The sequence below is a fragment of the Sitophilus oryzae genome, unplaced genomic scaffold, assembly GCF_002938485.1.
Source record: "Sitophilus oryzae breed Bouriz unplaced genomic scaffold, Soryzae_2.0 scaffold_1181_pilon_pilon, whole genome shotgun sequence".
Taxonomy (NCBI): domain Eukaryota; kingdom Metazoa; phylum Arthropoda; class Insecta; order Coleoptera; family Curculionidae; genus Sitophilus; species Sitophilus oryzae.
In genome coordinates this window covers 2,271,090-2,285,555 of record NW_022145817.1, presented here as the reverse complement: position 1 = coordinate 2,285,555, position 14,466 = coordinate 2,271,090, and the positions used below count along the sequence as shown (strand labels likewise).

General features: G+C 32.8%; 1 protein-coding gene across 5 annotated transcripts in view; it reads right to left on the bottom strand.

Moving 5' to 3' along the window:
- The window catches only part of LOC115891488 (liprin-beta-2), a 122,561-nt gene extending 109,112 nt beyond the window's left edge, over window positions 1-13,449 (bottom strand). For 2 of the 5 annotated variants that reach the window (XM_030911947.1, XM_030911952.1), the window contains exon 1: window positions 13,270-13,448. The gene's annotated coding sequence lies outside the window, so the exon portion shown is untranslated. Of the gene's footprint in view, window positions 1-1,673; window positions 1,880-13,269 lie in introns of those variants that run through there. The other 3 variants (XM_030911951.1, XM_030911950.1, XM_030911949.1) reach the window with 3 other exon arrangements.
- Between the last annotated feature and the right edge of the window lie 1,017 nt (window positions 13,450-14,466).

Below are 14,466 nucleotides of genomic sequence, written 5' to 3'. Positions count from 1 at the left end.
TTTCATTCAACCAAGTGCAAGTTACTTTGTTTTAAGATAATAAGAAAAATACGCTAGGAAGTACTTCATTCAAGAAACATGGCCATTTTTCCTATAGCTAAATATTCTTTTGATAAAAAATAATAACGAGACGCAAAGACGATGACAAAGGACGGTATATATAATCAGTCGGCAGTCCGATGAGTCGTATGTCGCAGTTCATAGGTCGGACATCATAGTACGTACGGGTTTTGTTGGTTGGAATTTTCACTTGGAATTTTGCATAATTTGCTTTTTAAGCGCATATCGTATGAGAAATTAGTGATCGTTATTAACATGCATTTGTCATTTTTTATGGACAAATTTTAGGATATATGGATTCTTTAAAGGAGTTTCTGAAAAAATGGAAATTAGAGCATTTATTTGCTATATTTGAAGGTAAGAGACATTTACCTAATGCACCTGTTTAGATAATGCATGCGTGACTATAGATAGAATAAGAATAATAAATAAGCAAATAATTACAAAAATTTTAGAATTTCAAGTCGTCGCTATTAAAAAATTCAAAATGTGACCAAAGCTTATAATTTTAATAATTTATTTGCTTTACTTTGATTAATCGTGATGTAACATTTTTTTGTAATTTGTAGAGTGATGAACCACCCCAAAAAATACCAAGGAGTGAAGAAGCAGAAATAACTACTATCGAGGAAAATAATATCACTATACTTACTACAGACCAGGAAAACCTAAATTTATCAGAAAATAATATACCCATATATAATATGCCTGTATATGATGTATAGACTTCTCTTAGATCAAAATAAATTTTAGTTGAGTCAATAGAATTCGCTATTAGTTTAAGAAAAGTGTCTCTTTAATCAAGAAATGTCCCTTTTCAATCAAGAATTTTTGCATGAATCAAAGACACTATTGTTCTTGTAGCAAGAACTTCTTTGCATATTCATTTTGGGTCAACAGTGAAATACTTTGGACAGATAGATTCTTCTATTCTCTGAAGTAATTTTTTAAAGCTTATGAAAAGATAATTAATGCTATGGGCAAAGAAACATCGTTCTTGGCCCTATTGAAAAGCGCCAATCTTTTGGGTCAAAGTCATATTCATTTCGACTGAGAGATCCTTTTTTTCAGTGTAAAAATATTTGCACTTATTTAAGACTCACCCTGTATATGAATTAGCCCTAGCCCTTAAGCCCTATCTAGACATAACGTTTTACCTGTCAGGTAAGACAGAATAAGCGTATAAACTGGAAGATATACCTGCGATTTTAGCAAATACAGCATTGTGTTGAAATTGAATATGGCTACAAAATTGTAGAATTTATGGTTTAAATTTCAATTATAAACTGGCAAAGCGTAAAACTACTATTTGTGAAAATTGTGAAAATAGTATCGTTTGGTAATAACCAACTAACTTTGTAAAACTACATTGTTTTGTGAAATTATGCAAACATATTGGATTTTTAACAGTTTATTGTTAAAGATGCTGTAATAATATCCGTATATTTTTTTTTCTGAACAGGTAAAATATGATGTTAGGCAAAGTTTTATAGTGATTGTTTTAATTTCATTGATTGTAGAAAAAAAGATAATAACTGATTATGATTACGATGCTAATATAAATTACTATAACATTGCACTTTTATAAAACACGGAAATCAAAAGCAACTTACACTTAAATTAATTTCACATTAACAAACGATCCACTAACCAATCTCACTATTTATTCTTTCCCCAAAAAACACTATTTAAACGAAGAATGTTTTAAAGATACGACATTCAAAGGAGTAATAAATTGATATTAAGTCACTTGCCGAGAGCACTTAATAACATCACGGATTAAGGCCTTTATAAACTTCATTTTAGCACCACTTATCTTATTCGAACACTGCGCTTCTCCAAGTTATTAATAATCGCAGCCGGCTTCGGAAAGCTCCGTGGTCCGACGTAAATAATATTTTATCGCGACGATACGGACAGTTTTCTATCTCTGTTTGACGTTTATGCGAAAGCGAATATATCTATCTTATTCTCCAATGAAGCGCCGTTATCGCCGGCATGAATTTGAATAACTGAAATGTCTTCCTTATGACAATACAGTACTATCAGCATATATTATAACAATAGATAGTATACTCGAGTAGTAAAAGACATTTTGCATTTCCTATGTCATTAAAGCGGTCTTCACAAATTCGTACTTTCCAGTTAATTTAAGAGAGTGTCCTCTCTTTTTCTAGTTTATTGATATACAGACAGGTCAAAAATGGTATTATACAATTTGATAGACAATTAAATTGTGCATCTATACCGCGTTCGTCTCAAAAGTGGCTAACACCTATAACTTTTTTATTTTCTTAGACAAAAAAACGAAATTTGGCATGTTAGTATATGACATAAATTAGAATTGATTGACGCATTCAATTGTGTTTAGTAACTTCCTGTTTCACCGGAAATGACTACAACTTTCGATTTTTAAATGGCACCCCTGGTATATTTTTACTTTATTCGATAGAAAATGACACTCTGAATAAAATGACATATCATATGTCAATTTTTGACATTTTCGCATACGGTTTATTTGAAATTGTAACATGCAGTTCATAATGACAAAAAAAGGCTTTAAAAAAATGTATTTTAAATTTCAATCTAGAGTGCAATGGGTGTGTTAACACTAATTTTTAAGCAAGCCTTGGAAAAATAGATATAAGATGCCCAAATCAGTTATTTTAATCATATCTCAATTTTTTCAAATGGAACCATTGTGGCTCATTAGCACATTTTTTAAGAATAATTTGGTAACACACACTTGGTATTTCGAGTCAAATTGTCATTATGAACTGCATGTTACAATTTCAAATAAACCGTATGCGAAAATGTCAAAAGTTGACATATGATATGTCATTCTATTCAGAGTGTCATTTTTTACCGAATAATGTAAAAACATACAGGAGGTGTCATTTAAAAATCAAAAGTTGTAGTCATTTCCGGTGAAACAGGAAGTGACCAAAAAGAATTGAATACGTCAATCAATCCTAATTTATGTTATATATTACCGTACCAAATCTCGTTTTTTTATCTGAAGAAATAAAAAAGTTATAGGGGTGAACCACTTTTGAGACGCACCCGGTATACAGGGTGGTCCAAACTGTATTCCAGAAACTTCGGCAGTATATTCTGCAGATAAAAATAAGTAAAAAAGTTCGTATTGTCCTAAAATGCTTAGGTTCGGAAATACAAGGTGTAGAAGTTTCGTTTTTGTTTGGATTTTTCCAAATTATTTCTGAAGTGACGTCAATATTTAGATGAAAATTAGTAACTGGGAGTTTTTTGACATGAGAAATTTGATTTTCATGTCAATATGACTCCTATTTGTAGGCGGCGCCACCTAAATGTGTTTTAACTGATTTGAAGAGTAATAACTTTTCGTCCGTACCTGTATAAAACTACCGGGAGAAAAAATATATATATTTTTTACGTAAAAATGTTTCTCGAGATATTTAGAGTGGAAATAGTCAATGCATGTTTTTATTGACAAAAAATAAACACGCCGAGTAGGTAGTTATTTGTCGGAAATGATAAATTTAGAAAATTTAAAATTAATAATACATTTTTCTTCGAAATAATGATGGTAAAATAGTTTCTGTTAAACTTTTGGCACAAAAACATTTCAAATTAATTATTTCACTCTAATAACTATTTAGTCAACATATCAGGTAGGTATTGATAATTTGGATTCAAAATATCTCAACAACCATTACTCGTGTTTTTACCAAGAGACCTTTTCTACGTAAAAAACGTCGCAAATGTATATATTTTTTTACTCAGTAGTTTTACACAGGTACGGACGAAAAGTTATTACTTTTCAAACCAGTTAAAAATATGCAGGTAGCGGCTTCTACAAGTAGGAATCATATTGACATCAAAATCAAATTTCTCATGTCAAAAAACTCCCAGACACCAATTTTCATCCAAATATTGACATTACTTCAGAAATTATTTGGAAAAAATCTAAATAAAAATAAAACTTCTACACCCTGTATCTCCAAAACTAAGCATTTTAGGACATACATTTATATGAAATATTTTACTTATTTTTATCTGCAGAATATGCTGCCGAAGTTTCCGATCTTCTGATTTCCAGTCTCCATTGGTCTCTATCTGTCCAGAGGTTTTCGTCTATTCCTCTAGTTCTGATGTCCCCGTCTATTCCTTCTCTCCAACTCCGTCTAGGTCTCCTTCTCTTTCTTTTACCCTGTGGTGTCCAGTTGAATACTTTTTTTGGGATTCTGCTCCCTTCCATTCTTTGTACGTGCCCGTACCACCTGAGTTTGTTAATTTTAATTTCTTCTGTTATCCTGTGTTTCACGCCCATGATTGTTCCGTCATTTCTGAAATGAGTTCTCTCATTTCTTACTCTGTCCAGTTTCGATTTTCCGGCCGCGCGCCTCCAAGTCCATTTCTGTAGCCTTGAGTGACTTAAGTTTTTTTTTTTTCAGAGGCCATACTTCACTTCCATAACTAATGATGTTTTTAACTATGCTGTTATAAATTTTGTGTTTTTTTTGTTTTGATAATGTCTTATCCCATAGAATACTGTTCTTCTTCTAGTGCAGATCCATTAATGGATATTTGTGATAACATTTTCCATTGCTTCTCTATTCCTGGCGGTGTGTATTAACGACTGTACATCGTGTAACCCTGTCCATTGTCCAATATTCCTCAGCCAAGGTATTTTCTTCCTTCCGATACCTCTCCGGCCTTCGATTTTGCCTTCGATCAACAAATGCAAGAATTGATATTTGGGGTTTCGCATTATGTGCCCCAGGTATGCGTTTTTTTTTTCTTTTTAATCAATTGAAGCAATTCACGCTCTTTGTCAACACGTCTACTGTTGAGTTGTCTAATTGCTTGTCTTCCCTGGTTGTTCTTGCTTAAGCAAGAACAATCTTCGGATTCTGCATTTTTAAGAGAACACTGTCTCCTCATATGAACACCTCAGTAGATTAAAGCTAAGAAACAACAACGAATGCAGTTTCTGTGGGGAAAATGGGGAAACATCAGAATACATCATCACTGAATGAGCCGAGACGACAACCATTCGTGCCATAAACTTTGGTTACAACTGATATCGGAGACGGAGAACTACCCTCTGTAAAACCGTCTCAGATACTGGCTTTTATCAAAGCCATAAAACTGTATGACAAATTTTAACTTAAGAAAGGGAATCCCCCTCCCATACAATTCTATCTCTAAAAAATTCTATCAAAAATAATCAAACAGTTAAATGGCATGTTCTAATACGAATTAAATTAAGATTCCTTCAATAAGAATACTTAAAATTACTTAATAAGTATTTTTAATTATTCTAATAAAGCCAGTTTTATCTCATCATCAGCAACACAGAAAAAAAAACGAAATAAATATAAATGCAAATGATGCATTGTAATCGCCACGCCTGCTTGTCTGTTTATTAAAAAAGATCTCTTCTTTGTCTGATGCTCCTGCATGCTTTTTCTCTCGTTCTCGCGCCCTAACAATGGAGATAGAGCTATAGAGCAAGCTGGAGAGACGTCTAATTATAAAACATGGGCGTTTGCGGTCTCCGTCTGGCAGTAAGCAGACTGTAGATTACGATTTTTACGGCTCATTAATGAGCATTTGATAGTATTGTGCGGAGGATCCTTTGTGTTGGACTTGATACGGTTTCAGAATTTCGCGCTCTTGAAATCGACAGTTAAACCACGGCCAAAGACGTATACTTAACCGTGTTGTTTGACAGGTACGTTTGCGTAATTAGACAGTTACAGCACAATACGTATACGTATCTCTGGGTACGTAACTCGTGGTTGTGCAAACGAGAGTTAAAGCAAGTATTTTGACGTCCGTACACGGAATATCTTGTTTTGTGAAAATCTTTTTGTAAATTTAAGAGCTCAAACGCACTGACGGCCAGGTCGCAGCGACCAGATTGCTGCTACCTCTAATAGCATTAAATCAAATGATACAACGCGCACTAACGACCTGGGCCCGTATTCTGTAACTTTGACATCAAAACGTTACGTTTTCAAAGCGGTGAGCGCAAGTATTCGATCAGCGAAACGCAAGGCAGTCGATTTTGGTATTCTCGTTGCCATGCGAATCGTGTTCTGGATACGCGTTGAGCACATATTGGCAACATCACAATTTCTAATGTAGGTAATAGTCAAAAGTTGATAACTGACCGATGTAACAATGAAAAATGTCAATGTTACGTGAATTTCATAACCTATTGTTGAGTTATGTCAAGCTATTTTTCTATGGATATGTCATTATTCTTATTATACGAGGAAAGTGTTGAAAACGCTTCTCAGCATTTTCGATGTTTTGAACAATATTTATAGCTGCCGAGTCATAAATTATCAATTACTTATTGAGGAATTTATAGAAGTAGTAATTTTCACTAAAGAGCAAGATAACGCACAAAATCACAATTTTTTCGAATTTCACTGACAGTTTGACAAGGAAAACGATCCTTTAAGGCATCCATTTTCAAAGCGCTCAGCGCAATCAGTAAAGACGCTAAGCGCGTCAGACGAAGTCGATAATTAAGTGCGCGGTCAGCGAAAATTAACGTCATATACGCTGAGCGTCTAAAAGCGCATAGCGTTTTCAAAGTTACAGAATTCGGGCCCTGGCCGTTGGCTGGTCGCTGCGACCAGTAGACTGCACTAAAATAATATTATTTTCTGCAGCTTGTTGCCGGTTTTCTTCCAAATTAACAATTTTTCAGATAAAGTCCCTTAAATTCAACGCAAAATTTTCTATAAGATGCACACGCACGTGCAGAAAAACCAAAGAAATAGTATACACACTGGATCAAAAGGAGACAAATCTATAGTCTGTTTTTTATCAAGGGTCGATTCTAGTAAAAATTCAAAACATTTTTATATGACATACTCTATTTATGGTTGGTATGATACCTGTTATTATACCTTCGAGTTTCGATGTTAAAAAATAAAAAAAAATCAATATTTAAAGTTTCTTTTTGATCTGCCTTGTATAATCTTGTTTTTTCCTTCCTCTACAATGTGTGAAAACTATACTAATTACCCTACTGTAATTACCATTAATATTTTAAATGCATTATTTAATATTAGAATATTTAATAAGCTCATGAATAAGAACTTCGCTTTTTAGTTAACTCGAATATTTTATTAAACTCGGATTTGTTATTTGTATAATGTTTTGTATTCTCTTTTATTTATTGGTTTGTTTACTTTGCTTGCTTGTTTGTTTAGTATACCTTTGTCTACAAATTGTAAAATTTTTTTACAATAAAGGCATTTATTTATTTTAACATTTCCGAAAACAATATTTTCTAATTGGTAAAACGTAAAAAATCGTTAGATCTGACAGCCCTGCTGAAACTGGTTGTTCATCTGGACGCACCTATGTCAGACCCGACCAGCCGACGCGCGACGGCCAAGTCGCTGCGATCTGGCAGTCATGCGTCAGTGCGTTTGAGCTCTAAGACCTGTAAATTTATATCTTTATTCCGAAAAAGTAAGCATTCGGCATTTGACGTTTTATATAAAACTGGCTAAGTATTTTTACACAAATAAAGAGGGAAATTAAAGATAAATGATTATACTCTATACTCTATCCGTATTGTAGCACAATTTTAGACAACTTCTTTATTTTTAAGATTTTGATGGTCAAAGATCAACAAAATATTCCTTATGTTTGGACTAAATTTTCTCGAAAATAAAGACATAATTTAAAATTCCGTTACACTACGGAAATAGATTGAAGTTCCGTAATTACTATACTATACCATAGGTACTCTTCACCGTTTTTTTTTCAAATAAATCTAAAATAACCGAGATATTTTACTTTGAAAATTTCCAAAAAAATGATTTTGGAATTTGGGTTTTCTTAAATGGGATACCCTTTAGTTTCTATTATAATGTATGATCGAAAAAAAAATGGTGTCAGCGTTGGTTATGAAATGAAGACAATTTATTTTCATAAAAAAAGTAATGTGAAAACCGCATCTTCGTATCTCTGCTCATAAACAAGAAATCTCATAAAACACACGAAAGTGGGACACTCTGTACATCATCAAATTAAAAAATATAATAAACTACTTATAAGACCTTGCACTAGAATTTCAATGCATTTTGAGGTAATAACACTGCACTTCAAAAGCCTTTATGGTAACAACTGCATTAAATCAATGTATAGATTCGAAAGACCGAAGAGATAAAACTGATAAACGTTTATCTAGGTCATAACCTCAAATATTTGTTTAATTATCAAGTACCTTCATTTAACTATAGGCAACGATAACCTTCGGTGCAACTAGTGAATATGGCACAACAATACATCAGGGCGATGCATTCTAACATAATAATAAAGTGTAATCTGTTATTTTTTTATTAACGTTTATTATTTTTAGTGTTAATTAGGAAAATGAGAAGTCAGAGTCACGGTGAAATAATTCAATGGCATTCTTTCCGAGATTACACATGACAACATAAAACGGAATTTTTTAATATACGTAGAGAAAACAGAATTATCTATTCTGGGTTAATCATAAACACAAAAAATGCATTGTTTTAGAAAACGTATGAAAACATGTTCTGTTGTTTAAAGGTCAAATTTATGAGAAATTTAAACTAAATAGGTTCTCGCTAATTAATTCTTAAGTTACTGAACTCAATAACTAAATCAAAACAATCCATAATAATCCCTAGTATGTTAGTATTTGACATAAATTAGGATTGATTGACGTTGAAAAGAGCATTTTTTACGAATAATTTGGTACCACACACTTGGTATTTCATAACTAATTGTCGTAATGAACCGCAGGTTACAATTTCAAATAAACCATAATATGCGAAAATGTCAAAAGTTGACATATGATATGTCATTCAATTCAGAATTAAGTAGAAATACACTGAGGGTGTCATTTAAAAATCAAAAGTTGTAGTAATTTCCGGTGAAACAGGAAGTAACCAATATGTCAATATTAATATACAAAATCTCGTTTTTTACATAAGAAAATAAAAAAGTTATAGGAGTGCTTTTTTAGCACTAATATATGTAGCACTTATAGTAACTTATAACCTCAAAATTTTATTCGAAAGGCTAAAAGTACTTGGAAGAAAATTATAATAAATCGAAAGATTATTAAGATTTTAACACCCTGTAGCTACGAAACAAAGCAAAATCGGACCTATGTTCAGATGACACATGTTTTTGAAACACCCTGTATATCTTTTACTTGAAAAAAATTTAAAATACATGAAAATTTGAAGGTGTGCATTTTTAGAGCCGGTAAGTGTAGATTCGAAGAACAAATTACAAAAGGCCGATAGTGGAGTGGATGGACCTGAGCCATCTAAGATTCGCTGACGATATTGTTCTACACTCTCTACAGGGTGAGTCTTAAATAAGTGCAAATATTTTCAGGGCCGTCTCGATAAAAGAAACATATTTTCTCTTTACCATTTTTCAGATAAGTTAGAAAATTAAAAAAAAACTGATTTTTTTTGAAAAAATTTTGAGAGCCACCGGATTTTTCCTGTATATTTGCATTACTTTTAGTGCCATAACCATAGAGTAAAGCCATAACTATGGTAATATATCAGAGATTAAGGAATTATACCGTGGTAAAATTTGCGGTGAACAAGCAGTTCTAAAAAGTTTTCGAAAAATATACAGGGAAATTTAAAAGAAAATGCACGATTTTCAACAACGTTTTTTTGCAAAAAATAGCTCATAGACGCTCAATTCCTGGGGTCGGAATATACCACCCCGGAAAATATTTGCACTTATTTAAGACTCAGCCTGTATAACGATCTATACATACAGTACCAAGTATAACTAAGTATACTTAATAAAACACATAAATATATCGAATTCCCACACTTACATATCTATCGAGTACCTCACACTGCAGCGTGCACCGATAAGAGACCCTTTTTATCTGAAAGTACCCATCCATAAGGACATTAATGCACTGTAACGCGACGATAAGTTTATTTACGACACCAGCAGGGCCAAATTGGAGGCGCGGCAGTTGCAGTTCGGCGACAGTTGGGCTAAAAATAGACCCAGTTAATTTCATAATTTTTGTTTTGTTGGGTAAATATTTATAAACGACATGGAGCGTGGACCATAAAGACGGGTTTCAAAGCCGGTGGTATTTTTACAGTAATTACGTATGTAACATTAAAAAATGTGGAACGATGATACGCACATAAAATTTTAATCTCACTTGTACAAGGTAAAATATTTGTTAAAGTAGGTATACAGCATTTTATAGATAAAAAAGTTCCATGAATGTACTTAAGGGGATGGAAGTTATACTGTAATTTTAATCATTTATTTTAATAATTTCATTTCATTTCAAGCACTTTAAAAACAGTCATATTCATTTTCTTCGAAAAAGTGTTCTTTCGCCATTATTTCTTATTAGTGTTTTCGGAAAATAAAAAATTACCTTTACAGAGTGATAACTCGGCTATTATTACACCTACAGTAATCAACAAAATGAGTCGATTCGTTATTTCAAAAGCTTCATTTTTGCTTTATATGAGTTTTGCGATAAAACGCAAGGTTTTCGAGTTATTTATAAAAAATGGCAGAAAAATTTGCAGTTTTTAGATGAAAAATTAACATTTTCAATCCTAAATAACTTGAAAAATATTAATTTTCTGAAAAAATTGTTATAGAACATTTTTTCCTTAGAATTCATCCCTTTATTAGTTTTTGCAGTTAAAATGGGTAATTTATTTTTCAGCCCCGAGAGAGGGTGGCACTCACCCCCAGGGTGAAAGCACACCTCGCTAACTATGGTTTCTTACATATATCTCTATTAACTGTTAAAATTTCACGTCAATCGGTGCGAGTGTCAAGAATTCGGAGGTAATACCCTATTTTTATCCTCGCTTACTGGCCTATCTATCAAAGAATGAAAACGAAATTATTTTACCATAGAAAACCCTTTTGGATTTTTACGACTTCTTAAATTTCAACCATATTTCCTTTTTTATTTAATTTTCTCTAATACTGTATGAAAATTTGGAAAATATAAACGGGATTAACTATGTTAGAACAAGCAAAAATGTTTATAAAGAATGCATTTTTCTCAAAATATCAATAATAAAAAAGTTTTTTTTTCTTCTTGTAAAGACAATCCGGGGACATACTGTATATGCTGTGTGTCCTTCATTGGTACAAAATGCTTCTTTACGGCTATTTTGGTGTAAAATGTATCTTATCCCAAACTTTAAAGAGCAATAACTAACTGCTTAGAATTGATTGAATTGATTTTGACTAATTTTTGTGTCATAAGAGATTAAATGATACTGCTTAAGTTTAAATATTTCATATACCAAGAACTAGGCATATCAACAAAAAAAACTAAGAATCGTACCAAATTTAGGTTTTTGTTTACAAAATTGTTAGAAAAATGTTGAGAGATATTTAATGATCATTAATTAAATAACACACGAAAGAATCGTGTAAACGAATGAAATGTAAATACTTAATATACAATTTTGTAGTAAAATTCATTGTTTTTTTTTCCTTGAAACTAAACACAATGCAATAACTGATAAAAAGAGGCTAAAGCCGGTCCCAGACGATGTGGCAAACACCTTCCAATGTTGGACACATGAACATTTGCCATATCGTGTAGGAGACACACTTGTCAGTTGCAATTTGTCGAAACGTGTGCCAAATATTGGTCACATCGTTTAAGCCCGGCTTAAGATGAACGACTGTCTTTTGAGAACTGCCATCAGTTTCTAGATCAGGGTTGCCAACTCTGGAACATGGATACCCGTTAGATTCGCATATTAAAAATCGCTAGAATCCGCTAGGGGCGATATTGAATCTGAAATTATGCTTTTTCGCCTATTTTAAAACCTTTTTTTAGGTTTTTCATCACCAGATAAGACAAATTTCAAGTGACTTCTAAGATTCTAAGCCTAGGTACTATAAGAATATATAATTATTACGCGATTATTGAGGCAAATTTTGAAAAAAATCGTTTTTAGAATTGCAATAATAATTTTTGGGTAAATTTAACTTATATTTTAACCAGAAATGTAAACCGCTAGCCGCTAATAGTTATTTTTTATACAAGACGATAAAATGGTTAATGAATTACCGATCGAAAAGATTAATGAATTAATTTTGGGAGACGATAAAGCAATTTTATCGTCGTGTCTAAAACAATATTTTTTTCCATAGCGAGTTACATTTTAAAAAATATTCAAAAATTATTATTTCAAGGAATTTATTAGGAGTAGAAAAAATATTGTGCTGGGTGGGCGATGCTTTCTATGTAATTTTACAAATAAATAAAACTGTCTCTTTAGTTGTCAGTTTTGAGTCAATATTTTTTAATTCTCTTTCGTGTCGATTGCTGATTGAATTGGAGCCAGAAATGGCTCAAAACGAAATAAGTAAATTACCAACAGATATTCAGGCTGAGGCGACAAACGCCATATCCAAACTACTTCCATTTAAATCCCGAATAACTTATGAAAAGTAATACAAAAATTTTCAAAAATGGAAGCAATTAAAAAACGTGCGAGAAGAAATAAAGTTTTTATCCTATCCTCACTGTTAAAGTATCATTTAATCTACCTACCCTTGCGGTTAAAGTACTATTTTATCTACTATTTTTGATAGATATAAAGCAATTTTAACAGTTGCTATGGAAAAAAAAGAGCTTAAATGACACTGCTTAAAAGTCCATTTCACTAGTCCGAAAAAGTAGCAAAATAAGCGTTCGGCATTTAACGTTTTATGTAAAACTGGCTAGGTATTTTTACAAAAATGAAGAAGGAAATGACACACAGACGATGTGGCAAACACCTTCCAATGTTGAACACATGAACTTTTGCCATATCGTGTGGGAAACACACCTGTCAATTGTGATATTGTCGAAACATGTGCGAAATGTTGGTTACAACGTTGGAAGCATCGTGTAGGACCGATTTAAAACGGACGACTTTGTTTTTTGTCTTTGGAGAACTACCATCAGTTTTCTAGACGGTCTTCCGTTTTATCTGACACGCAAAACTGACAGGGAAAACTGTATGTGTAGACGGAGCTTTAAAATATACTTTGTGGCTTTGTGGGCCATGGGACATGTTGACAAATTTCAGATATGCGAAGATCTCCCGTTTTTTAAATAGTCTTTAGGTTCAGTGGCATAATATCCAAGCTTTTTCGAAGGTATAAACGTTATTTATCAACAATCAATGTTACCTTAAACGTTATTAATAATCCCAGTACTATACAGATGTATCCAAATCACACAGATCAACACCCGCACTCAACACTTGACAACAACAAATTACGGAATCATTTTACGGCACCTAATAAAAATTTTCTTTACACTCTCAACTAGTGTGTAGTGTGGTCGTACCCAGTACGACTTTAGTCCCGAACTGTAAGAACATTTCCGAGGGCCACAGACTTTGGCGACAACAACGGTGGCATGGGAGCGAGCGGCAGCGTTGCGTCGCGCTCAAAATAAACCCAATTTACTTTATAAATTCGACAGAGCGATGTAGAGGAGGAAGGTACAGAGCGTTCACATCAGTTCACAGCGGGTAAACTAATAAAACATATTTATAAACCGACCGTCGTTTGTATACAATGGTCCTAGTCTTATTAAAGCTTCTGTTCGATGTTGTTTAGGATTTCCGTTTGAACAAAAGCTTATTTTAAAAATGCCGATGGTATACAGGGTGTCCCTGGCTGAGCCCTGAATTTCCATTTAGACGTTCCCCAGGAGGTTGGAAATTCGCATATACTCTATTATGCCCTTCGTTTCGTTATGTCCTTCCATTCTGGGGTACTTGCTGCGCAACAAACTTCAAAAGAGAGCAGTTCGATATTTATTGGGACTAAACAGTAGAACTCACTGCCAGAATTTCTTTAAAAATTTCAAAATACTGACTCTTCCTTCCTTATTCATTTTTGAATCCGCTTGCTTAATCCGCAAGCACATATCTGCTATTACCGAAAGACCGTTCACAACTATCCACTTAGGAATGCGGAGCACGATCTTTATCTGCCAACCCCGAGCTCAGAACTAGTTAAAGGCTCAATACTGTACAGGGTGAGTCAACGATAAAGTAAAGTCTATTATTTCATTTGTTTCGAGGTTTACAAAAAAATATTAAATATAAAAGTTATAGAGATGGTTAAGATACACATTTTAAAATTATTATACAGTATACAGGATGCTTCAAAAAAGTGTGGCGAATATAACATATGTTTTTTTAAATGCAACACTCTATTTTTTATTTTATTTTTAGATTCTGCGTAAAATTCCATAACTTTTTTATATATAATGTTATATACCTAAAATTAATGGTTTTTGTTATATTTAAATTTGTTTAAACAAATGTTAGATTGCAGTGGGTTAAAAAATTGTCAAAGATGGCATTGATTCTA